The sequence below is a fragment of the Bombus terrestris genome, chromosome 10 (assembly GCF_910591885.1).
Source record: "Bombus terrestris chromosome 10, iyBomTerr1.2, whole genome shotgun sequence".
NCBI classification, from domain to species: domain Eukaryota; kingdom Metazoa; phylum Arthropoda; class Insecta; order Hymenoptera; family Apidae; genus Bombus; species Bombus terrestris.
The window spans coordinates 5,342,345-5,369,279 of NC_063278.1; the positions used below are offsets into that span (position 1 = coordinate 5,342,345).

Below are 26,935 nucleotides of genomic sequence, written 5' to 3' on the forward strand. Positions count from 1 at the left end.
ATAGTCAACCAATCGAAAAGTATCAAGAATGGAATTTTTTCATAGTCACACAATTCTCCTCGACTCTACAGATAAAAATCGAACTTTCGAAAATTCTCCGATTCTTTTGCAATGCTCCTTTCGCGTATATTTTTCGTTAAATAACGTAGTTACGCAACGAGATATTATTTCCTGATTCTATTGTAGAAACTGATTAATTACAGTAAAAAGTGTTTTAGCTACTTGTATTTAACGAAAAACTAGGATATAGCTAATTTATATCACGATGTTTGCGATGGATAGAATATATCGACAGTGTATAAAGAGATGACGAAAATGACAACAGCTTATGGTAATTGCAAACGTTTTATTCCCCGATTAATCACGTAACAATTACTTGGTCCTACAATTGATAGCCGAATAAACGAGGACGTTAGATAAACAGGAAACGCGTTAAAGCAATTTTCACCTTCTTAATGTTTTTTTACAAAAAAAAGAGTCCTAAGTGTTTCCTTCCTATATCGTAACTTCTTTTGCTATAACATATACGCACGTCACTATGCTTTTTACCGCCACGTGTAAAATATTAAACGCATGAACGTTTTGTAATTTTACATTATGAAATTATAAGACATATTCAACAGTATTTTAACAAAAGATATCATTACGAATAGAAGACAATATAATAAATCATGTTCAAAATACAACGACTGGCATGAAATAAATTTTTTAAAATTTCATGACGCAAATTGTTAATAAGTAAACATTTCGTACATTACAGCCAAAGACCTTTATCTCATCTCCACTACACGATAACAAAAATACATTTCACAGCCCCTAAAAACCATATCAAACTGTTTGTTAAAAATTTCGCAAGAAAAAGCCAACGCAATTTCCCAAAATCCCCACAATTATCGGCCGTACTATAATAATCTACTGGAAACTTCGTCTTCGAGAGAATTCTTCGCCAGACTAGCAGGCGAGCGTGCAACAATGTATTAGGGATGATCAGCGAATTCGAGACACGTTTTGTCCAATGGCCCTGATAAACACGTGCGACCTGCCTCATGGATCAGAAAAGGAAGAAGTCTGGACGTATTCCTGGCTTGAATATACGGCCGACCATTAACGAACTGCCCCGTGTTCAATTGAAAGAATGCACAACTTCGCCAGGGGTAAAATTCGTGGAGCACGTGGTCGCCAGATGCGCTTTAAATTGGTCCCAGAAATCACCAGGCCTCGTTGATATTATATTATAATAACTGACTAATGGCAAACGATTTTGTTGTTTCGGCAGATTTTCAATAAAGCGTTTGAATCGCTAAGCTCCTTCAGCTTTTAATTCTGCTACATTCCTTTATTTATTTTCGATCTAAAGCTTCGAACTAGAGTTTTCTAACATCTTCAGTTGAACAAAATACGAACAAAGTGTTTATCAGAATCTTCAACGAAGAGTTTGAATTATCAATCCTCGTCAACTCTGCTGTATTCTTTCGGTCACTATATTATTGTAATAGTCTCCAAAATATCTTCAAAATAGTTGTTTCGGGAAATGTTCACTAATACATTTGAGTGCTAAGTCCCTTTAATGTTATCGGTAGTAGGACAATTATCGCAATGAAAGTTTTGAACGAGACACGAACTTATGTAAATCACTCATTTTTAATTTCTTGTGGGTGATTCAATATATTGTGTGTGTGTATCTATATACAGCTGGAAAGGTTTCAAGAGCTGCAAATTGTTCAGTGTATATTTCAATCGTCGAAACGTAAACTATGTTGTGCTATCGTGCAACAAAAATGGTACCACTGCACCCCAAGAAGTTAAAAGTTACAAATGAGCAACGATTTTGTATTATTTATATTATCGAGTCTCATGAAAGTTTATTAAATCCTATAGTTCTGTAGCTTTTTTAATTTATAATTCTCGAAAATTTTTCATTGTCATATTATCATCTTCGTACGTTCCACGTTTCCGTATGCTCTCACGTATGCACTGTTTATCGTCAGCATGAATAATCCATCGGACCACCCGGTGTACATCCCGGTGTGCATATACGCGTTGTTCCGCTTTGCTCACCTTACAATAGGATCGAATCTTCCATGCATTCATAAAGGACACGTGGTACGTACCACGTTTGCGAACGTTCACTGAAATCTCAGATCAGCCAAATTGGTAATCGTAATGCAAACTAATTTGTTTCGGTTGATTCGCAAAGATCTGATTAATCGATCGATTGCTTGATTTTCTGATACGAAAGTGATTTTTGTCAAATTTCTATAGATATTATTGAAAAAAATTCACACAGAAAGAACACTTGCTTTCTTAAAACTCGAACGATCCTCAATAATATTGTCTCTTTTTTAATTGAAAAATTCACTCATAATTTCTCTTATTATTACAGACACTTCAGCAAATTCCACATTTTCAACTTCTTCATCTTACTTAAATTCGAATGGCTCCAAGTCACTCAACTTTACTTATATAAACACAAACTCGAAGCAAAATTATTCCAATTCGAACAACTTGACCAAACTAAAGCCCGAGTAAGCCATTACAATAGAATCAACTGTCGCAGACATGTAACTGGTTTTCTAAAATCCTGTGCTTAAAGAACACGTGGTTTCGTGCGTAGAATTCATCAGAGGGATTTGTTAGAAGCCTAGGTAATCAGAAGTTATTGTAAAAGTTGCTATTGAATGGTAGAGATTTTTGGTTCATAAAAGTGAAGAAAGTCGCGATCGTTCCTAAGAAGCTTACGCATAGAGATTATAGTGAGAAGGGTAGTTAAATTGATTGGTAGAATTGAGAGATACTTTGTCTATGCCTGGAGAAATTGATAGAGGTACTAAGCGTTTGTCATTGTGGCTCATTTACTTGATAATGAGATAGACTCATAGTATCGAACACACGACTGGTTGTGTTCAGAACTTGTAGTTCGAGGATTTATAATCTCGTGCGGTGAATAAATCTAACGGTTTTATCGATGAGTAATAATTAGAGAACAAGATTGGTATGTAGATCGAATATAATAATAATAATTGCAAAAATAAAAGGTCCAACACACCATTTTTACGGGTTTACTATTTTGATCAAAGCTGTTAAAACGGGAATATGTACAGAGAATGAAATTTTCACCAAACTTTATAAACTCCACTGAAACTGTTTATAGCTGCAAATATATATAAAAAAAAAAAATCGATTTCTCTCGATGATGAAGGTTCGTTTAAAAAAGAAACCCTTGGCAAAAAAGAATTAATAAGTTGGGCATGTTCGTGTAAAACGAGCCCGTATGCAAATAACGCGATTAAAGCGGTTGAAAAAATGGAGTAACGACCTGCACACATCGTCGACGTCGAAGTAACTCGCGCAGATAGGCCAGAAATAATAATCCATGGCGAAGGTAAATGCACGAAGGAGAGGTTGAAAACGTGTCGTCGACACATGTTGCACGAACGATACGACTCCTCGTAAAATCATCGAACGCCTCTGCGAAAGCCCGTGAAAACGATTCTGTTCGCGACCGATTGGCTTTTAAAGTCACGATGAAAATGCGAGACGCTTAACTCGACGTTGATTGCGCTTTAAATATAGGTAGAGCGTTAGCAGTGAACATGATAAGAAACGATTTAATTGCGTAACGGTACCATTTATGTATACAGTTTCCTGAAGAAGTTCCTATGAAAAATTCAACGTGATATTCGAAATTCGTGATGTTAGGTTGGTGTATTAGAAAATGTGTTGCAGCGCGAGAGATCGTTCGTGCGAACTTTTACTCGACTACCTCGTAGAGCAACTTAATGCGATCGAGTCTCTTTAAAACGTTCTAGAAAGGACCAAATTAGGCTTGTAGACTTGTAGAAGAAACGAGTGGCTACTTGATGAAGTTCTGGCGATAGACTGATTCAGACCGACGATTGAACGATGTTTGAAATTAGGCAAGTTGCCGACGGTGGACATTCGAATTTCCTGATTTCGTATTTTCTCGAGATGGAGGAGATGGATAGAAGAAGTGCTTGGCGAGTGTGTGTTTCAAAGAAGCCAAAAATGTAACCTCTACATACCGATCACATCAGGTAGCGAAAGGCCTTGAAGCCTGATCAATAAAACAAGAAAGCGGGCTCGGTTTAAAGGAAAAAGAAAGATGTAGCAATTCCACAAAATTTCGTGTCATTGGACTGTCCTTGGTTATAAACAGTTGTAGTTTCTTTAAATTATTTCTAAAGACTCTCGAAGGTTTTATAATCGCATTGTTGCGTTGCATCGAAATGTTTGCTTGAAGTTTTCATTGAAACACCTGAAACAAAAATCCCTCGAATCTCGTTGTTAATAGTTGATTTTCTTTTTAATGAAAGCGTTGCGAACAATTGTTTATTTGCAAAAAATAAAATAATTTTAATGAAATTTTCATTTAAAGAAGATGAAAAAATATAGGTATAAAAATTAATCTGAAAATTCGGTAATTTTTAAGAAATTACACTTACTAAAGAAGGAGAGATTATATTTAACACGCACAAGCCTAATACAATATCTATATTTTCTTGAATTTTTCGCTAATATTGAAAAACTACCTCCATAATAGTTACGTAAGTTTTATTTCATGGTAATGTCGGCGGAAACAATATTTTTATTCTTTCCTCATAAAGAAGAGTTATTGTTCATTCTTATGGCCAGTTGTAATCCGAATGTTCGCCACAAACGTCTATTTCCATTTTTCACGCGTAAAACCAGCCGATGAAACTGGCCCTTCGTACTTTTTTTCTACCTTAAATATACTACTTAACAAGAAGTTTCATAGTTTTACGCTTTAAAGCGCGAACAGTTTGAAACTTCTAATAGTCGCATTTACCGGTGGGGATGATGCGAAAGAAAAAAGAAGAAACGTTCATTAAAAGAACGAGAACGACAACCTTTGCACCTCGAAGTAAAAAAGTAACAAAAAAAATCCAAGGATTCTCGTATTCAACGTTTCACTGCATAAATTTTCGAGCTTTCTGCTTCCAGTCCACGTATTCGTTTGCACAATCCTAAATCTCTTATTCATTAGGTAATCCTAGTCCATAATATTTTCTGATATATACCATTAATATCTAACAACATTCAACTTGAAGGTACATATTCTCATCAATAGAGCTTCATCATGAGCGAGTATAGAATACAAAAGTAGCAATATCATTAAGCGTTGTAGGTACACTTATCATCCTTGAAACGTGCCAAGATCCCTCCATTCTACCAATAGAAGGCAAACTACAACGCTTGTCCCTTCGAAGATCATGTTTTATTTATTTCCCTGGCTTTTCCGGTTGCTGACGTTCCAGCATTCTCAATCTACCTTTTCCTTTACCTATATGGTGTGTGTAAAAAAAGTACCTAGCTAGATTTCTTATTTATATAACTTTATAAAATAAAGAATAATAATAAAATAAAATAAAAGTAAATAATATAAACAATTCGAAGTGTATACCATTTTAAACCTACTTAAGAACCTCGTCTATCTGTAAAACTATAAAATATATTTATATAAATCTATAAAATTCTCACGAAAAATTATAAATTACACAGCCATTTTGTTCGCTCAAAATCGACAATTCTAACGTTAAGTTAGATTTGATTTGGATAGCTTCCGCCGCCAAGAAAATCGCAATCACTTCGTCATCATTATCATCTCGGGCAATGGCAACGCGCAATGTGCTCTACGGGAAAGTAAATCGGCCGAAGAATTTTTCCATTATTAACTCGTCAGCATTACACCGGCTATTTCCTTCGTCCTTTGTTTCCCTATCTCGCAATTTGTTCACCACCTTGATATTACACGATATCGCAATTCGCATTGGACGTCTACCCTTTTCCCTTTCAACCCTGTTCCTTTTAATCCTGTCTTCCCGTCTCTTAAGCACGCAAGTCTACAACCGCTTTCCTCGTTTCATTTGCAACTGGGTCACAGACCTTGCCACAGTGAGAGAGAGAGAAGGAGAGAGAGAGAGAGAGAGATAATTATCGACAAATCGATTAAGAAAAATATGCAAATTCGAAATGATATAAACGACCTCGTATCGGAAGTACATATCGTGATTTTTCATCAATTTTATCTCACCAACGTTTTGCTTACCTTTCCCGTTCACTGTTACGTCAGAGACAAAAATGTCTTTGTCGTGAATCATTTGGTTATCTATAATCGCACTATACTACACGTTAAAACGGATAATGTAAATATAGTATATTGAAAAAGAAGGAAATTATTGTGCTTCGAAGTGATTAACGATGAGTTCACTTCTGTGTATGAAATATTTCTGTTTACCCGAGCATTTGAATCATCTGTGTTTCTTTGCTTTGATAATAGCGTTTATTGTAATTTGAAGTTCAAACGACTGTTTACTTGGAAAATCTAGCGAGATGATGTCGAATAATATTTAATATTCTGAAGATATTCCGGAGAATTTCTTAATCGATCTTCACCGAATACTTATAAAAAATAATTTAAACGTTCATTAGGAACTTTCGTTCATACAATACTTAAATTAATAATATAAAAGAAATACTTTGCATACAAGGATTGATTGTAAGTACTTAATACGATTATACATTATACGGTAAACTTGAAAAATAATTTTCTTCGACCAATTCTTAAAGAAAAAACAATTACAAACGCATTTATTATTTGTTGGTTACAGGTAAGCATGTTATAAATGTTCGCTATGAGATCTGCCTGTATAAATACAACGAATTTCCACCAAATATTCACACAAATAATTACACCAGTTGGACAAGGATAATTTCAAGCACAGCATATCGAAGCCAAAGAAGGGAAGAATGAAACGTGCCGGCCCATCGAAAATCCCTTGTGGCCAGACAAGGCATATGATCAAAAATCCTTCATTTGCTCGTCCGTTACTCGGTATGCGACACGAGAATACGAGAGCGACCACGGACACGAGACAATAGGACACACTCCATGCAACATGTGTTACCAGTCGAGTAAAAAGAAGGAGAAAGGGACAGGGTATACAGTGTTCCTCGTATCCCTGTATCCTTGCGCTATACTGGTAATACGTACTGCGTGTGCACGAAAGTGGCAAACAAGCGGTAAAAATGGAAGGGCCAGCTGGGCCAGTCCGTATCCTGGGCCCATTGTCAACGTGCTTATTACAATCGTCCATAGTGAAATTGCTGTTGTATACGATCCCTTCCAACATACAAGCTGCATACAAGCGATATAATGGCACGTCGTACGCAATTTTCGTTTGCAAGATTCGACGAGGTGTTAATACATTTCAAGTATTAGTTCTAATCGAACATTACGTACGATTGTCTGTATCTATCAGTTTGAAAGAATGTTGTTTATAAACAGCTACAACTTGATAATCAAACAAGCTGAGGTTTGCCTAAAAAAATTCCTTCATAATAATCTAAACGCTCTATTCTATTAAATAATGTTGTGGTCTCGTAATATTCTTATGAAGAACAAAGTCACTATCGGAATATTGAACACCATCTCTCATAGATATCCGGAAATTTCCAAAATGTATAAATCAACGAGAAACTAATGGTCAAAAATAATATTTACTCCGTGATATGTTCAAGGTAGCTATTCGTGCTATATGCTACGTAACTTTTTACTGAATTTGTCCAATATAATCGTGGCTATCGTCCCTCGTTCGAATGTTAATAAAATTTCAAAATGTTTTATATCAACACATACTACAATATATACGTATTAGGTTGTCAGAAAAGTTTCTTTCGTTTCATAAGGTGATAATAGATGAACAACAATTTTTGTTTTACGTTATTTTATCGAATTAGGTATGATCTATTTCGTTCTATTTCTATTATTATATTCGTGCATAATTCAATAAACTAATATAAAACAAAAAAACATTGTGCGTCTATTATTTCCTTATAAAACGAAAGAAACATTCCGAACAACCTAATATAAGTTCTGTATGGTCGTAAATTCTCGTTACAATTCGAATAATCCACGCCACGGACAGATCGATCCCTTATTTCGATTAATGAGTATAACGCTGATATTAACAGGTTATAATATATATTTTCAACAATCCAATAACTTCAATATTTGATACAATTGTGCGTATGTTGACTGCCAAACTACGAACAAGTACGACCTGAGACTCGTTTCGTGTTGACGACTGTGATGAACGATTTTGACTCGATTGACTGTATGTTACTTTGTCGATTGACTGTCTTCGACTTGACGATTCTGATGACTTAACTTCTGACTCCTTCTGTTCCTCGAACTGTTTTTAACTGAGACTGTTACTGTGACTGTTACTGTGAAACCAGTCCAGAGATGTGATGACTGTAGTTGTCGCTGAAGACCAGAGAATAAGTGAAGTTCGTTCTCGTGTTATCACGGAGGGAAGCTCGGGGTGTGCGTGTTTGTTGTATGAAGAAAGCGGATGCGTTGCTCACACTTTTCGTTAGGAAAATGAGGGTAACGACCCGCGATGTCCATTGGTTATGACCAACGTTATGAATGAAGATGGGAGGAGGAAGTCTCCTACCAACGTGGCTCATGGGTGACATTGTTCATGGGAAACACCAGCTTTCTCCGTGATTTTTAAGAGCGATTAATAAACCTAAGAACTATTCTAAGGACCAGCCATAAACCGAAAATACTTGCAGGATTAAAGATTCCGTTAAAAAGATTCAGTTTATGGTAGTTCCTTAGGTTTATTAAGGGTTTGTACAATGGTGCGTAGGCCTTTGACGGTCAGACAATGAAGGACGTCGCACGGACGATCTCACGCGACGTAACAGTCGATGTTGAAATACTCCCGTGAGCCAGTGATACCAACACCTGGCACTCGGAAGAAATTCCGCATTTAAGGGACGTGTATGATTTTTGGAGCATATGTTTAGCGAAGATTGATAGCGCAAAACGCCGCACCCGCGCCACGCCGGCACCAAATCGAGCACGTGCGTGCACCGGTGAAAAAGGGATCGCGTGATGAGGTGTCATCAGCCTGGCGATGCTCGCCGACGCAGGCTAATGCTTCTAGCGTGTCGTAGTGAGCTTGAAGCGTCGCGCGTGGTTCCATCCTCTATACCTATACTCTATAGTATTTAACGCGGTGCAATGCCGCGGTGACGCTTTCAACGGGAAAAACGCGAGCCTTTGAAAACGAAGGAAATATGAATGGGTGTCGGAGGACTGAATCGCGCGAAACGAGGAAATTTGAACGGAGTGGCGGGCATTTACGTTCGAGTAGACGGGCAAATTTTTGTGATACGGACAGCAGTGTGAAGGAAATCCGATTTTTTTGCTTTTTTTTCTTTTACCATACTTACGTGTCCTATTTTTAATATTCCTTTTTCAGGATTTTTGTTTGTTATTGTATCAGATGGTGTAATGTACAGGGAGCCTCAGAGATCGTGGTATGGTGGGGAAGAGTTTTTATAAAAATATAGATTTTCACATACGACGACTGTGGTTTTTGAGAGGAAAGATATCGAAAGTCGATTATGCGAATATTACGATCCTGCACCGTTTGTCGATTTTATGGAATTTAGTTTCAGTTTCAAGAGATTTCAGATCGATGGTAGCTCATTATAAAAAATAAAAATGATGGATAATATAAATAATGTGACGACAATTTCGATTTCTTTTTCTGGGTAATAGCAGGATTGCTGGAACACCTAGTACGCTTCTATGTATGTGACAAAGTGAAGGTGGCAAAGCACGAAACATTTAACTCGTTAGGGCAACATTAAATCTGTGAACTGTACAAGACGATAAATTCTTTATCTCGGAGAAATTTCGAGGGAAACCTAAACTAGAGACTATCGGCGTCGAGATTACGCTATTACCCAAGAAACAAATTAGCGTTTCCGTTTATAACCTCAATGAAAGTTGGACACAACAGATAGCGGGTTTAAAATTATAATAAGTTATTCTGTTTTCGCTGTACTCTAACTTAATCGTGCGTCGCTTAACCCTTTTACATCTGGTGATAAAGTAGTATGTATCTCGTGACGCAACGTTATGGACGAGATACTCTGGGGTTCATAAATATCCAAATACTTTGTTCGATTCATGGTAACCATATTTAAATTTGATTAGCGTGAACACATGAATGACGAATTAATAATTAGCAGCAGAATTTACTATTCTTCTCTAGAATCAGTAGTTTAAATTACTTATCGAAAAATATAACAATAACGTGCCTTACAATTTTAATCGTTTATGTACTGTATATTTAGCTGCACATTAAAAACTATTTATATTCTGCTGCTAAAAACTATCGCTTGCATTTACGTCAGAATTCTTCCCATCTGTTCAGAAGAAATAGGACCTATTTGCATTTTAACTGTCTGTAGTCGCACGTCGAAGTGGACAGTTTCGATACACAAAGCGTGTCTTTTGTCTCGTACGTTAATTTAATAAAAATACCTCAGTGTAGATATTAGTCTCAAAAATATATAATAACTTTTGGTAACGGCTTATTAACCATCAGCCAGTCAGAATAAAATACGAAATGCTGCGTAAACCGCGAAATCGTTTCGTTTCTCTGCTACAAATGTTCACGATCCTTGGTAATTCCAGTGTTCGTAAAACCATATAATGGATAAAAGAGCGAAATCGCGATCGTGTTAGCGAGGCGTATTATCGAAATCTTTCTCGAGTCCGGGCCAATCGTGCGCGAGGAAGATCGTTTCGAAACGAACGTTGAAAGCAGCGAGAACATCGACTGTCGAACTGAAATCGAGTCGAGAACGGATCGAAGATGCCAGCTGACTCGCTCCGGACGGCGGAACGGCCGCATTGTCGACGAGATTATTGCCCGAGCCGTCGATGAAATTGTACCGTTCACTCGACTCTGTCAAGCACCCACTCTTCGAGCACGGGATCGCGAGTCGACCCTCGCCACCGACCCTCTTTCAACCACCCAACCCCTTTCGACCAACGAGATTTCCAAGTTGTTGCGACGCTGATCGTCCGACGAGTCGACGCACTTGGAAAAATGCATTTAGAATATCGACCGATTCTCCAGACGGACGAATAAAAGAGAGGCGCTTAATGTAAACAAGAAACGAGGATGGAAAGGGTTGAGGAACGTGGTGTTTCATTAAAACCTTGGACATTTTGTAGAAACTCGATGCACGATAAGAGAGACGTTGACAAGTGGAGGGAATTGAAGAAGATTCACGATGATTTCTAATTTGGAATCCTCGATAATGCAGAATAGACTGGTAGATTACGTATGTATGCATACTGAAGTATCGCAATACTTGTAGATACGTTTTATGAATGTATTATGTGTATTATGCGAAATATTTTAAGTTGTTGTTATGAGACTCGAATATGGTGATTATATATTGATAAAGTTTGAAAGAGATCTGAGAAAATTAGGAATTGGAAGATATTTGGTACAAATAAAAATCCTCGATTACTAAAAAGTAAAATAAAATACATTAAACTTTCTAGTCATAATTAGTCTCATATTATCATATTTAGGATGAACCCAAAACTGTATTATACGTGAAAAATAAACCTGAACTGTTTGAATATCTACATTTCAATTACTGCAGGCCATCCATTACGTTCGACACACCGTTAAGCGTATACAATACAATTATTTGCATTCAATACAGTTTCAATGCGTCTCTACCTCTTCTATATCTATTCATTCTACTCCTGCATCACATACCGGTCCATAAAAGAAAGCAACAGTTCACCGATATAGCGTATCATCGACAAATAAACAATCACCCTTCCCCAATCCCCACATATGTATATAACTTATACGAGCCATATAGTAGCAGTACTCGACTGTGTAGCAATCGTAACAATCGACAAATCGGCTGCAACTTGTTAAACCTAAGCCTAACGAGCCTCGACGACAGAATACGACGACAACGTTCACTTCTCGCCATCCGACTAGTTTCGTCCTTCGTACTGTCGCACATGGCTTGCTCTGACTATACAGGATGTTACAGAAAATTAAAGTTAAAGCCCAGGGACTTTATCCATCGAATAAATGGACTTAAAAAGACATATGGAAAATATATTTATATGTAAAAACTACATATAATACCTGTGTATAAACCGTTCGTATATAAGAACTTCGTACAAAATGTTTGTATATCAGAAGCGTATACGAATATTTATATGCAAATCAATTCTTATTTCGTGATTTTTCCATGAGTCGAAAATATTTCTAAAACACTGTCATTTAATATTTAAATGACCCTTCAGGATTTAAAATGACAATATTTAGTTGCCCCCTATCGAAACGATTAATAAACACAGGTTGATGAATATCGTTAACTTCCGAGTTATAAGATGATTCTAGTTATCAGTTTGAAGTAACATAAAACGTATGACTTTATTGCGCGTCTATCTACAACTTATCGAGTGGGTGGTTAGATCGAAGAAAGTAACCACGACAGATATTAACATGTACAGTAATGTACAGTAATTGTACGATATCGAAGGTAACATAAGAATATACAGTCTTCTTTTAAACTAACACCGCATGATTTTAATTTTATTATTACTACACCAATGAAATTTACTCGTTTCGATGAATATCGCGTGCTCCTAAAATCTGCCCTACCTTTTTGAAACAGCCTCTATATACGCGACAAAGACAGAAAGGTGAGTGAGAAAAAGAGACAGTGAGAACAGGGCACGAGGAAAAAAGGGCAGGTGAGAAATGTTCTACGTGCCATACGCTATACGTGGGCGATTCGCTCGATTAATCTAACGCCGCCGTGCTACACCTCCGCCTGAGTCCGCTCGTTATTACGGTTAAACTGTACCCCGGCTGGACGTAATACCATACAGCGGTGGATAGAAGTGGAAAACGACAGGGGAAGTTGGTGGTGTCCTTCTGCTCGACAGATAGGGAAGAACGTTCCTCTTCTTTCCAACCGACGAGGTAAACCTTTCTCCCCTTTCTCTTGGTTTACGGACAACAATTACACTTAATATCCCTGGCGAATTATTACTTCACAGCTTTCCGATAGAGATACTGCAAGTTTCTCCTTGCGTCGTTGCTTTTACAGAGAGTGAGAGAACTGCGACAGCTCTCAATCAATAATCGTAATTGGTGGCGTCGTCGCTGGAAAATGCCGGTGAATATTCGTTAATTTTCCGCGTGCGCTCACCCACTCGATCGCCCGACAGTTTAATTGGAAGTATCGCGTCGGAACTATTACGAAACGGATCGAGTGTAAATGAAAGCTGTTTCCTTCGACCTTTCGGAGTAAGGGTGGTTATTTTATTCCCTGAAGACAGAGCTGTATCTTTGTTCTTAGGTCAGTTCCGTGCGAGATGGTTGTTTAGAAGTAAAATACAAGAAAATACGTGGTACAGTATATCTATTTATAAAATAGGATAACTTCGTGTCGATCGTTCATTTCTAATTGGAAAACAATTATAAATAGATAGCTATAAACAACTATAAATATCCATATTGTATTTCTTACACAAATAGAAGAATCGAAGGGCAAAAATATCTCTTATTAGTCTTTGTTTCAGTGGAATGAAGTGGAAGAAGACACTCTATATAGCATTCTTAACTGTTATTCAATAAGTTGCAATATTATTAACAGGCTGTTTATGCATTTATGGAAAATTTTAATGTACAAAAACATACAGATGAGATAGAGATATGCGTACATCGTCATCGGTATAATATTTACGAACATATATCTATATCTATATACGTACACAGTAGTGTTTGTATATTAAGTAAAACAAAGAGAAGAAAGATAAAACGGTCATCCAGAAACAGCTTATAAGTTATGGAGTCGAAAAATCTAATTTTGAAAATGTTTGTCTGTTCGCATTGGTATCGCGTGAAAACTACCGAACGGATTTTGGTGAGATTTTCTCTGTTCTATAGCTTAGTGTCCGTGAAAGAAAATAGGATATGTTTCGTCTCGATCCATTTTGTAAAAGCTGAGAAATAGCCTGGCATCTGAGTTCTATACATTCCGAGATCGAACCTTTTTATAATTTAATAATTTGCTTCGGAGAATAACCTAACTGTTAGTATAAAAAATATGTGGCTAATCCATTCATAAAAAATTCATCCGCTTAAATATTTTTTCCTGCGTTAGTAGGAAACTGTCCACGTGAACGAAGTCACGGACAAAAACCAGTAGATACTTATAATGATAAAATATCCGTATAAAACCAGTCTTACGATTAAATTCTTATATATATACAGTAGGGATAAAAGGTAGAGACGCGAACGTGTTACCGGTACACGGATGTTACCGTGGATCACACGATTCCTTTATCGCTTTCTCCTTTAACACGCGTACGATTTTCTGTATGATGGGTTCGTGTCGAGGACAGCACAATGTGCCAGCAGGATCGCCCACGAGAGAGAGCCTCTCGATAATTCAACGGGACAGGGCGAAAAAAATCAATAGTACAACTACCCCGATGGGGGAGGAGGTCCCCTAACTCTAACGTGCATATATAGACGCCACTGGGGCCAGGAACGCTTTTTCCACCTCGTATACTTAATGAGCACGGCAACCTATTTGCGCAACGCGCATGGTTTAACACTCGGCGATACGACGAGCCGTAGGTCAAGCGATCTTGCATGGTTTTTCCTTCCTTTTCTTTTTTATTTTTTGCTCCATTTTTTGTTTCGTTCGTTGGTGTTTTTCCTCGGACGAGGACGAAGAAAAATAATAATTTCGGTGTGAGAATGACAAGGAGATAAAGGGAGGATGAAAATAGGGGGAATTCTGATTGAAATTCAGCTTTGTTATAAATTGAATTTCTTGTGAATGGGGTCGTTTAAGGAGCGAAGAAGTATAACGTGCATTTTATAAACACGATAACGTTCTTTCCATCATTTTCCATGCAATTATATTCTTCTACGTTAAAGAATATCTTACAATTGGTTTGAACAGAATAAGAAAAGGATCGTATCGGTATATGTGATTTCTCGCTTTAATTTGATATCGAAGAATTCTATATTAAAATGATAAATTTCATTTTATATTAAGAGGCTTTTATTTAGTTGTGAAAAGGAGTGCTTTTGATCACATTGATACATTTGTATGCACGCGTGCATTCGATTGTCCTGGTATGCCCACCATAAACGTTCTTGGACCACATTAGCAAGCACGGTGTCCATTAATGGTGGTTAATGTTATTCATACCGCGTAAGGTAACTGTAAATATTAGGCGAACGGAGAGTGTTTTCGCAAATGAATCGGTAATTGCGCGTGTAGTGAGGACGTAATTAGATCCGTGAAACGTAGACGTGTTGTAATGTTGATAGAGTGAAGTACGAGTCATACGACTGGAAGAAATATGCAAAAATTATACATATTTCTAGGTAACGCTGCAGGATAAAGATATCAGAAATTTTACTGCTATAAAAGAAAAATCAAAACCAACATTTTAACTTGATTTTGATTTTTCTAATCAGAAACACAATGCACATACAAATTGAAATTGATTATTAAAAAGTGATAAACACAAATTTAAACAAAATGTACCTGCATTTTTAGATAAAAAAAAATACGAACAGGGATGTTAGAAATTTTACCAATTTTACCAAGAAAATTCACGCCAATATTTCAATCTAACTTTGATGTTCGTAAACTAAAATTGATTACTTAGACAAAAAATACGCTTCATCTATAGATCAATCTCATTAAAAGCTCTTGCCTTACTAATTATTACCAACTTCATGCTGAAGATATAACAATATCAGTCAATCATTTAAGTTGACACGTTGTAAACGTCGTCCTAGATTCGCAGAACTTTCGAATAGCTCCCGCGGAGCGTGAGAGGGCGTAAAGCATGGCGTCTAGCAAAGAAAACAATTACGTCCCTCGGAAAAGTTTCGAAAACGCGGCGGAACAGGCGGTGGAACGTTGGCCTGTCAAAGGGCTTTTCATCAAATTTCTGAGGTAAACAGTCCGGGCGCGGCATGGAAGCAACGGGGATTCTTATACAGCGGAACACGGGAAACGAATATCGAGCAACGAGATCGACCGAGCCGTGAGAGAGACGCGGACCTGTCCCTTTTCCTTCGATAAAACGGCTCAAAGGAATTCCTGTGCGCCTTGTTTCTCGTTAGGAAAGCGGAATCGCGAGGCGCTCGCGTCAAAGAACATTATTTCCCACCGTGAAGAGGAGAGAAGAGAGCGAGAAGAAAGGAAGAAAATGTGATAAGAGGCCTCGAAGCTTTTTGTGCCACCGTTTATACACAGGAAACGAGAGAGAAAGAGAGAAAGAAAATCAGGCAGACTTGCATGAGCTAGCAACAGCGGAACGAAACGGAACGGAAGCGTTTTCTCTGCGTGACGCGCGCGTAAAAGTGCGTATCGATTTGTGAAAGCGAGAGTGATGCGGGTTTAGGAGCTATTGCAAGATAGGGTGGTTATTTCAGTCGCATAAGCTTCGACATCTTAAAAGTCAATCTTCAACTTTACATGGAGCAATGGTAAGAGCCATCGTTCAGTAAGCTTAACGCATTCGCGCTTGTTCTTATTTATTCTATGAACACGGGAATAAATGACCAAAATTACTAAATATATAGCGAAGGACAAAAATATTCGTACAATCGATCCATTGTATAATATTACAAATATGGAAGGAATAAGGTAGACGAAGTGATTTGATCGGTTGCGAAAAGGAACAGAAATTCTTGAGAGAATAAAAATTGTTCATAATCAAGTCTAACGAGTTACAAGGCAAATTCATTTTCAGATCTACCCTGAGGAAGAGAATTGAACGTTTGAACGTCAGAACATTTTTCGTTTTGTTTCTGTTTTATCTTTCAGAAAGTTACCGTCAAACTCGACGCGATGAATCTCGTTAACTATTTCGAGGGTGAGCGAACCTAAAACAAGGATGGTTCCGAAGGACGCTTCACAGGGGACTCTGAACAACCCCTGGAGATTAGGGCTAGGGAAAAAACACGGGGAACGGGCCGACGATCGATTTTCCCGAAGGTTTTTCATCGGCGATCGTCCTAGACGCATTGTTCATTGCCCCGTTTCTCCTGTCTTTGACCAACGTTGCAGCCACCAAACGGTTTAATCCTCGAACAATCTACATCTGTCGCGTTGTTAAACGTCTATTACATATACGTATTATAATTAGGATAAATGTCCTTATAACTTATTAGCCAACTTAATTTTTGGATATACAAGACATATTGATGTTTGCTAATAGGTATATTTACATGTTGGGTTATCATTGAAGTTAGGGGCGTATAGCGAATCTTCACGTGAATGAGCCATCGTTGTTACGTACTGTAGATGATATTTATTGATACAAATGTGATTATTACAAAGTTTAACAAGTAATAGCGGCGATTGGATAATCGAGATATCGATGACAATGAATTTAGCTTCGGTAACGAATCCACGGTCAATGGGATGACGAATGCGATTTGATATACAATTCTGTGATCACTCAACGTACTTGTCCGCTGTACAAGTAGAACTTATCGAACTGAATCTCAGTTCAAGTGGAACTGCTCTTATATGCTCCTCTCCGTACCTCTCTGTACCCCTCGGGTCAATCTTTGTTTTTAAGGAAAGCTATATAATTACTCCATACCTCTGTTAGGTACACGTCCCTCCCGTGACCGTGGCCACGTTCAGCGACTCGTTATGTCACTTTGAGCCCAAGCCCACTGTCATAAATCTCGGGCACCCATACTCGGATTAGATCATAAACAACTATTTCTCAGTTTTAAGCGCAGCTATAATAAAAAGTCTGGACTAAAGTATCGGGGACCTTGCCAAACATTCCAAAAGAAAGACTCCGATGTCCTTTCATCTTCGACATATATTTTCTAGTATGATAAACGTTTGATATTAAATGTATGTTGGAATAAATTCGCGCTGCCTCTGGAATAATCGAAGCTATACGACATAGGTAGCGAAATTTGACAAATTACCAGCAACAGTAAATTCTGTTGCGTAGTATCGTCGATACAACAAATACAGCGTCGCAAATATTATTTGCAAATTACAAGTCGATTATTTCTTTGCCTTTATAGGAATCGGAATCCCAATTGAATAAAATGTTTCTATACGTGATTCTTTATTCTATACTCTTCTATTTAAGTAGAAGAACTAAAACGACAATTATAGAAACAGCTATTCTATTGATAACGTAGAATTAATCGAAACTGGCACAATTTAACGTGGAATTACCAAGTCTAGATATTGTTTTATATCGAATGATTGGGCACTGGCCACGTTCGACGCTCGATAAATCGATTCTTCGCGTTTCAGCATCTCCATTGGCCGAGCGAATAATTGAAAAGCTAGCCGCGTCAATAACGTGCGGAATGATATTCGGTGGTCCGTGGACCGTCTATCTACGAAATTGTTCGAGAATACATATTTTGCCCTGTACAAAAGAAATTGTCGCGTCTCGTAACTCGCGCTATTGTACATGCTCGATGTTGCGTTCGACAAACACGCCATGCCGCGTGCTCGACGAACAAACGGAACAGGGCAAATATGGGGGTGCAAACGAGAAAACAGGGTGATTCGACGGGTAAAGAGGAAAATAAAAATTACGCGTGAAACATCTATCTATATATATATCAGATACATTCTTTCACAAGGTCTTTTTTTCTCTGTAACGATGATTTATTTTTCATGCTGATAAACAGATTGCGAATATTTATGCAAATTCGTATCATTGTCGTGGTAATTAAGGGAATAGAATTTAAATAGATATTTTTACGTTAGATGTTCTATTCTAATCTTGAGTTTCGTTTCTGACGTAGATAAACAGAAGTGGCGGACACAAGAAATACGTTTGTCATAAATATATAAGTCTAACTATCTGGCTACTTTATCATTTGCATGATAAAGCTCCTTGTAGAATATATAATTTTATGTTTAAAAATGTTACTCGCATCGTGAATAAGAATAAGTCACGCAACTGGAGCAACTACTAATTTCAACTTAACGTAGATAGATCAAAATGGCAGACAAAGATGACATAAAGATATGGCTCAAGCATGCAATATTTTTATTACTTTTACGAAACAATTCCTTGTGGGATGTTCAGTCTGATTTTCGAAAATGTAAACTCGCATTATCCAATTTCTCTATCGATTTTATAGCAAAATTTCTTGCAGAAATTTCCAATTTTATTTTCGAAAGTATTATTCGCGTCTTGTGACACGAGTCCATATTTACGTAACAAACAGAATTGTATTTTATGAAAAAAAAAAAAAAAGAAGAAAACGTAGTAGACAGGCGTTTTCGAAATCAATTTCTATGAAATATCGTGCTCGCACGAAAGAAGCTGTTTCACGTATTCGACATGTATAAAGTATTATCCTGTTCCCACTTAAATCGCAATTTTTTATATTTCATCGTACATCCCGCGCTTAATGAGAATGGAAATTAAATCTCATTTCAGAAATGGAAGGGAGCTACGTAGGGTGATATATTATACCCGCAACTAAAGTATGAAACCATTTGAATTTGTTGTTTGTCCCCTTTATGGCGGACTAGCATACCTCATCTGATTAAACCGGCGACGATGTGCCATACTGATATGACTGCGTCCCTATTTTAATCCGTGAAAAGTAGATTTCAAAATGTTAAAATTATTATACGTACTTTCATAAATATAAATACCTACTATTATTATTATTATTAACATTTAAAACGAATAAACAACATATTTTTACAACAAACAAGAACACAAGGATTACAGTTTTGAAGAGTTTTTTCGCTAGAAAAAGATACAAAAACAAACGTTGTACATCCTTTTTAATGTTTTCAACGAAGATATTTGCATAAATATAAATATACATTTTTACTATTTTACATTTTGCACGTAAATACATTTATTCGTGTTTCAGTAACATTCCAGCAAATCTTTTCACAGTAATAATCAAACTCAAAATTCTTATATTGTATCTTTACCTATCATTATCTGGCCATAAAAAGAAAACAGAAAGAAAATTTTAATATCATCCTTTCGACCATTTATCGCTTCTTTTTTGTATAGATGAACAAATACTCGACAACAAGCATAGCGAAGGAATAAAAAGAGAAAAAGGAGGACAGATTTAAATCAAAATTCCGTATCCTTATCTGAGAACGCGACTACAAGCAGCTCGACCAGGGAAACACGTGGAATTGCCTACTTCCGCGATACGAATGCCACTGTAACCGAGTCGATGAGGCCTCCAAGGGCACAAAGGACCGTTTCGAAGGAAGGAAAACTCGAGGCCATGTGTCCCCACCCTCTAAATCGCGACTTTCGACGGATAACTGGCACGAATCCAGTGGAAGCGTTTGCACGACCCGCGTCGACCGGAGGTGCTACGTGGATTAGATTTACACGCAGTTCCGTCTAGCGGCGCAACAACCATGAATAAACCAACGAGCAACGAAACTTATATTTATAACGAGCCACGTTGAAACACTATACAATGGTTAAGTTAATATAGAAGATTCCGCATGCAAACAAACTTTCCAACTTTTCGGATGCATCAAGTAAATCGGTGTGATTATATTAAATATAGATCGGCTTATATTATATCCGAGAAAGAGGAATCGCGATTTTATTGAACGTTTTTATCGACAATTTTACCAGAGTTTCGTACTATATTTGTTTGCAGCACAAAACCGTGTTCCGTATATAAATGGAAAAGTTATGTGAAAGATATGAAAGTGATAAATTATGCTATTTTTTATTTACGCTACGGCGAATTTATCACAGCTTTCGCGTAATGGTGCAACAATGATTATCTTTTTACTTGAATGATGAATCGAATGATCGCGATAAGTTAAGCTGATGTTTGATTAAGTTATTTCATTTATAAGTACTCCGTTTCTTTGCGATCATATATATCCTACATTTTTTACTATCGTAATATGTTAATACTATAATACTAACTACATATATTGGTCGTATCAATAGTATTTTATTATATCTAATCTAATATTAGAAAGCTCAGTTCAAAGCAATTTTATATCGACAAAAGCTAAAGCCGAGGATATTATGGTCTTTTATAATTTCATTAACAAATAACTTTATAAGTAACGAAAGATTTTTCGTACAAAAAAGCTGATTCTAGATATGGATTTCTAAAGGAAGAATAAAGTACGTACTTTCCTGATTTTCGAAAGTTAGTGTAATCGTTCATTCGCGACAATGAAAGGCACGAGAAGATCTCCCCTTAATGGGCGCGTTTCAGTGCTAAATGGCGTTGCTCGTGAAAAGTGGTGTTTTGCATTTAAAACACGCTCGAATAGGGCGAAACGCAAAGAGAATATTTCGAGAAATCGTAATAAAGAAATTCTTCCCGGCTATACCGGTTCTTCTTTTTATCCGACAACTTCTAGGCAGACCGTCTTAGGGCAATGGGGAACATAGTCATTAGCGAATGGAAGGCTTAAGTGACTCGACACGATCTCTACGAGATCACCATCATAATTTGATCGTGAAATATCTAATGTGTTAAATCGTTGCACCTAATTAATGTGATTATTGATTTTGTAAAAACACGCAGTAAGAGAAATGTACGATACATCATCCTATAACCATATAGAAATTTTTCAATTTTCAAAAATTTCATTTTCTTCGATAATTTCTGAAAAAATGATTTAACTCATCAAGAATCAATAACGTATTTAATCAGATTTAAGAAGATTCCGAACGCAATCCCACGCATCTTCCAGATATGTACAGATTTCGTTACAGTGATATTTTAGTTCCAAGCTTCTAACGCTGTTTTTGACGTAAGCCTATTCAGAACACCGACACAAATTCATCTTGTCGTATTTAAAGATACTTTGACGCAAGTATCGTTCTTTTAAATGTCGCTGGTGGGCGGAGGACGCTAAGTGTCTGTAGCAAGACTAAAATGGTTTTGAGTTAGCCATGCCTGATACATTAACATCTTTACTTTTTTCTTTACTTCGTTCACGTGAAATCATACGCTTTCGTCTTTTCCCCGAACATTTTCTAAAGTATGTCATTGCTTATTTCTTGCAACGTAATGCACAGACCGTACGATGAATACAGAAAAGATAAAGCAACCTCTTCGACGAATGTTTCATTCCGTTTCCAAGATGTTGCTTTAAAACGCATGATTGTATTACATTGTGCGCTTGTTACCTCGTTGGTTTGGTAAAATAAAAATGAAAGACTAAAAAAAAGATAACAGTAATAGATACAACGTTCCTTACTATAAGACACGTTTTCTAAGGTTTTCGTTGGCGATCTTTTTACCACGAATCTATAAAATTTGTTCCATCAACATTTTATACAAATATTTATCCATATTTCAGTAACATACACACATTTTTTTAAAGAGAAATAATTAGAATTGAGGGTGGCGTAACCCTTCGAATTCACACGTTTTTTTTATGAGAATCAATAATTAATGAAATGGATGACATTTTGAAGTTTGACTATGACAAAGTAAAAAAGGAAAGAAAATATGGAAAAGGCTAAAAGATTTAAAATCAATTCCAGTTATATAATGATACGTGTACATATTTGGAGCCATCGTCGGTTAACTGTATTTTAACCATTTTAAAAACCATGGTTTTATGAAAACTGTATTTGAACTTTCTTCGTATGTCCATAAAGATAGTAAGTAATAATTGGACCGTAAATTTCTATGCAAATATCCAAATTACAGTACACATTTTAATATTTAGATAGTGAAACAAATTTCTGCTCAAGTTCCATTTCTTTAATTGTACTAATAAAAATATGAATTTACGTGAATATTCACAATCTAACGATCGTAATAATAATAATAAATAAATAAATAAAGAAGAGATTCCTTCGCAAATTTCTAGCAAATGGCAAAGCAACGTAAAATCGCCTATTGTCAGAAATGTACCATAGCTTCGATGACCTTAATCGCGAACAGTGGCAAAACAGTGATTATTCCGAGATAGAAAATGCTGCTTGCATCGTCATACTCGCTCTCCCGTATTTTTATTAACGATCGCGATGCTTTCGCGTCGCTTTGTTCAACTGGATATTTTAATGTTCGCATAAATTTTGTTTCAGCTTATTTCTTCTTATTACTTTCCATAAACAGAAAAGCCTCTTATGCATTTGATATTATTATTACAAATTAGAGGCATTAACAAAATGTCAGAATTTCTCATTTCGTTAATTTCAATCTTTCATTTACATATTTATCGAGCAACGTTGTCGTTCGAGTTCGAATAAAAAACTTTACCGTTCGACGAGTTTATAACGTGAAATATGTGCTCTGATACGATATGAAACAAATCTGCATACCGTTCTGTGTAAACAATCATCTGTTCAGAAAGAGGAACCTAAAGCACATTTATTCGTCGATGCTTTCGAACTCGAAATACATTTTATGCAACACTATGGCTCGACGGACTCATGCCAGAGAATACGATTTTCATAAAACAGTCAAATGATCAATTTACATTCCTTTACTAATGGTATTTATCTCTACTATGGCTTTTGAATTTTTATACTCTTGTTTTGATAAACAAAATATTTTTTACAGTTTTCAGAAAAAGTTTGATTGTAGCGTGAAATTTATTAAATGTATCAAACTTTTTAACGATAAAACGATATACAGTTGGGTGAAAAATTCCCTAAATAAAAATAGATAAACTACGGCAAATAATGTACGATTTAAATTGTTAATGTTAAAAAGATGAATCGAAAATAAGGAAACAAATTTGTTGAAATAAGGCTTCCCTTTCGATAAAATCAATTTTGAAATTGTATCAAGTATGCACGCGGTTATAATTCCATGTTGATGTTAAACCAATAGATAGCTCATATCTGATAGCTCATATCGATAACGAATCATTAGACTTATACTAAACTATAATCGACAACGTTAACGTAATGTTTAGGAATATAAGCACGAACCGAAAGAAAGATGCGACACTTAAATCAGACTTCCATACGAAAAATTGTCTAACCTTTTCTTTATACAAATATCTAAATCTTTCACACAAACGTACGAAAAATTCCAAACTAAAATTATATTGTCAACTTGATATATCACATTTACCAATATAAGAAATAAATTACCATTTATATAACTATTATTCAAACAGCGCTAACTGATAACAACGATAAAACGTTTTATAGATATCCATGAATCGTGTTTCGGAATACGATCAGTAGTTTGTAATATCAGCGTTTCGTAGCACAATGTTATCGAACGTGAACGATAACGGTCAATCCACGTTGCAAAGTAGACGCGTGCGGTTCTCCGGTGAAAGCTCGCGAGCGCAATGTCGCACGCGCGTGCCGGCGACGCCACGCAACGACAGATTTACAATTAAAGAAAGTTTACGGCATGCGCTATGGCTATATACCTCGCTACGATTCCCGTGTGCGTGATTTCTGGGCAGACCGACTCTATCGAATCGAATATTCCCCAACTAGATACTAAATTACAAAATTTATATCGAAGAAATTAAAATAAATGATATTTAAAAAATATATAACGCAAATATTGCTCATAAATGTACCTTAGTAAATATCATAAAAATCCTCCAAACATTCGCTCTTGTAAATCTACATTTAAATTTCTTAATAGAAAAGATACAAGATTGGGTTGAAAACATTGAATATATACACCATTGTAAATCTATGAAATTTCTAGGGAAAATTATGAATTGATTACTTCGACTATTCCAATATTTTTTCTAGCGTTAATCATTCTAATCTCATACACGCCTTGCAAATTTTTAAAATGCCAATAGAAAGTTATGAATTAATCATTTTGATTATTCAGGTGATTCTAAGTGCTAATCGCGCTTATAACGGTATACATATGAACCGAACATACGGCCGTTCCTCGTAACAAACCGAGAAGGATACGCATTATTGGCTCTCTTACTTTCGTCCTCGTCACTGCCTCTGTTCTGTTTTTCACGGTTCACTACCGAGATCATTCATTGACAACAATGCTGAACGATCACGGATGGAAAGTAGGCAGGATTCGATGGGTGAAAACTAACCGAGTTTATAATAGGTTCGTAGGACGCGAAACTATCGAAACTCAACTGTAGCTGCGACGATAGCGATTATCGTTTTGTTCGATTCCCCGTGAACATTTACGGCAGCAACCGTAAACCGACCGAACGCGTTGTAACGCGATAGTACCACCCGTTTACGAGATGTTAGAAACCCATTGGTAACTAATAAATGAGATTTAAATATGCATGTATTTTGAGTAAGCGCTATCAAAGATATTCTGCATTCTTTCGATTTCTTACATTAAAATGGATGACGAGTGCACTATTTGTTTTACGCACAGTTAGATTACAATTTGGTCACCGTTTTGGATATATTTTGCCATCTTCAGATGTGCTTTGTATCTGTATAATTAATAGATATAATAACAATGTTTTTCGTATGAAAATAAAATGTATAAAGATGATTTTATACATTTCAGTTAGAATACGTTACAATATAATTTATCAAACGTTGAATTTTAGTCAATTGCGAAAGAATACTACTTAATTACTACAAATTTTCACTACAATATTTTTTATCGTATCACTTATTATTTATCTCTCTACGTGAAAAGCAGTTGTTTTGATTCGATACGTTCTGTTTACAGTTCTTGCAAGGATATCTTCCAACACTGACACAAATATTATTTGGACTAAAGACTCGTGTAAATGAACTGTTATAGAAGATGAACAAAATATAATTTGTTAAGAAAAGAATGCTTTCGAATATAATATTCAGAAATTACCATCAATGTGCGGAACTAAAGGTCAATGGCGTTCGTTTGTTTATTATGGTGAGCACTCCAATAGGTATACATATCTGTACGTATGTCAAACAGCACACACGGCTATCAAAGGAAACTTTTAATGCGAAAAATTCAAATTCTTTTTACCTGTGTTACAGCAGAAATTTCGGCGTTCTTCGAGTAATCCGCGTTCAATGGAATATTCAATGAAACATACAGCACATTTTAACACACGTCGGAACACACTGTGCGCAGCCAAGAGTCAACGAATGCACCACGAGCAGACTGACAGTTACCACGGGTTGTTCATTATTAGAAAATCTGTCTTGCAGGCTGCTCTTGCGCAGCCGGCACGATACTACCGACTTCCTCCCCTCTACGAACTGACGCCATTTGTACCAACCAACCTTCCTTCCCTATAGTATTCGTATCGTTCATAACCGTATCGACGAAATACGGAGCCCCGACTCTACACACGAAATCCAATGTTTACAATAATATAAAATATTTATATCTACAGGATGTCCCAATATTGATGGCATAAATGAAATTGGCTAATTGTACATGAAAAAACAAGTGGAAAATATAGAATAAACTTTTGTCATTTGAGATTTCGTTTTCAAAGAAGTTGAATTTGAATATTTATTTAGCATATATGAATTTAGCTAATTACCATCTGGGTACAAGTAAACAATTAGCAGGAGATTATTCTATATGCAAAAATAAATGAAAAAAGTAAAATAACACTTTTCTGTTTAAGACCTTGTTTTCAAAAAATTAAAATTTGAATGTGTTTAGTTAAGAATAGATCTGGTATACGTGTACTTCATCGATTTTCAAATTTTATTTTCACAGAAACGAAACGACCCATGAAGAAATTTTGTTCTATATTTTCGACTTACCACTTACATATTTTCATACGTAGACTAACCTCCTCTCTAACCCGGAATTAACCAAGTTCAAGTACATGTATGTACTCGATAAATTTTCAAACTCGATTTTCTCGAAAACGAAATATACATAAAAAACAAGTCTCAAATAAAAAAAATTTATTCCGTATTTCCGACTTACTTTTTCATGTAGAATCATTCCTACCTATCTTATTTATACCATTAATACTGAAACATCTTGTATAAATTGTAATTTGAATATAAGCATCGACCTATGAGATTTTATAAAAAATTTCGATTAAAAAATTTGTAGATAATCTTCTTTATAACAAAAATCATGATTAA

The 26,935-nt window shown here is 36.2% G+C and overlaps 1 protein-coding gene across 3 annotated transcripts in view; it reads right to left on the reverse strand.

Moving 5' to 3' along the window:
* The window catches only part of LOC100644180 (tyrosine-protein kinase Src64B), an 86,488-nt gene extending 60,431 nt beyond the window's left edge, over positions 1-26,057 (reverse strand). For 2 of the 3 annotated variants that reach the window (XM_012312665.3, XM_003398289.4), the window contains exon 1: positions 25,848-26,057. The gene's annotated coding sequence lies outside the window, so the exon portion shown is untranslated. The remainder of the gene's footprint in view (positions 1-25,847) is intronic. The other variant, XM_003398290.4, reaches the window with a different exon arrangement.
* Between the last annotated feature and the right edge of the window lie 878 nt (positions 26,058-26,935).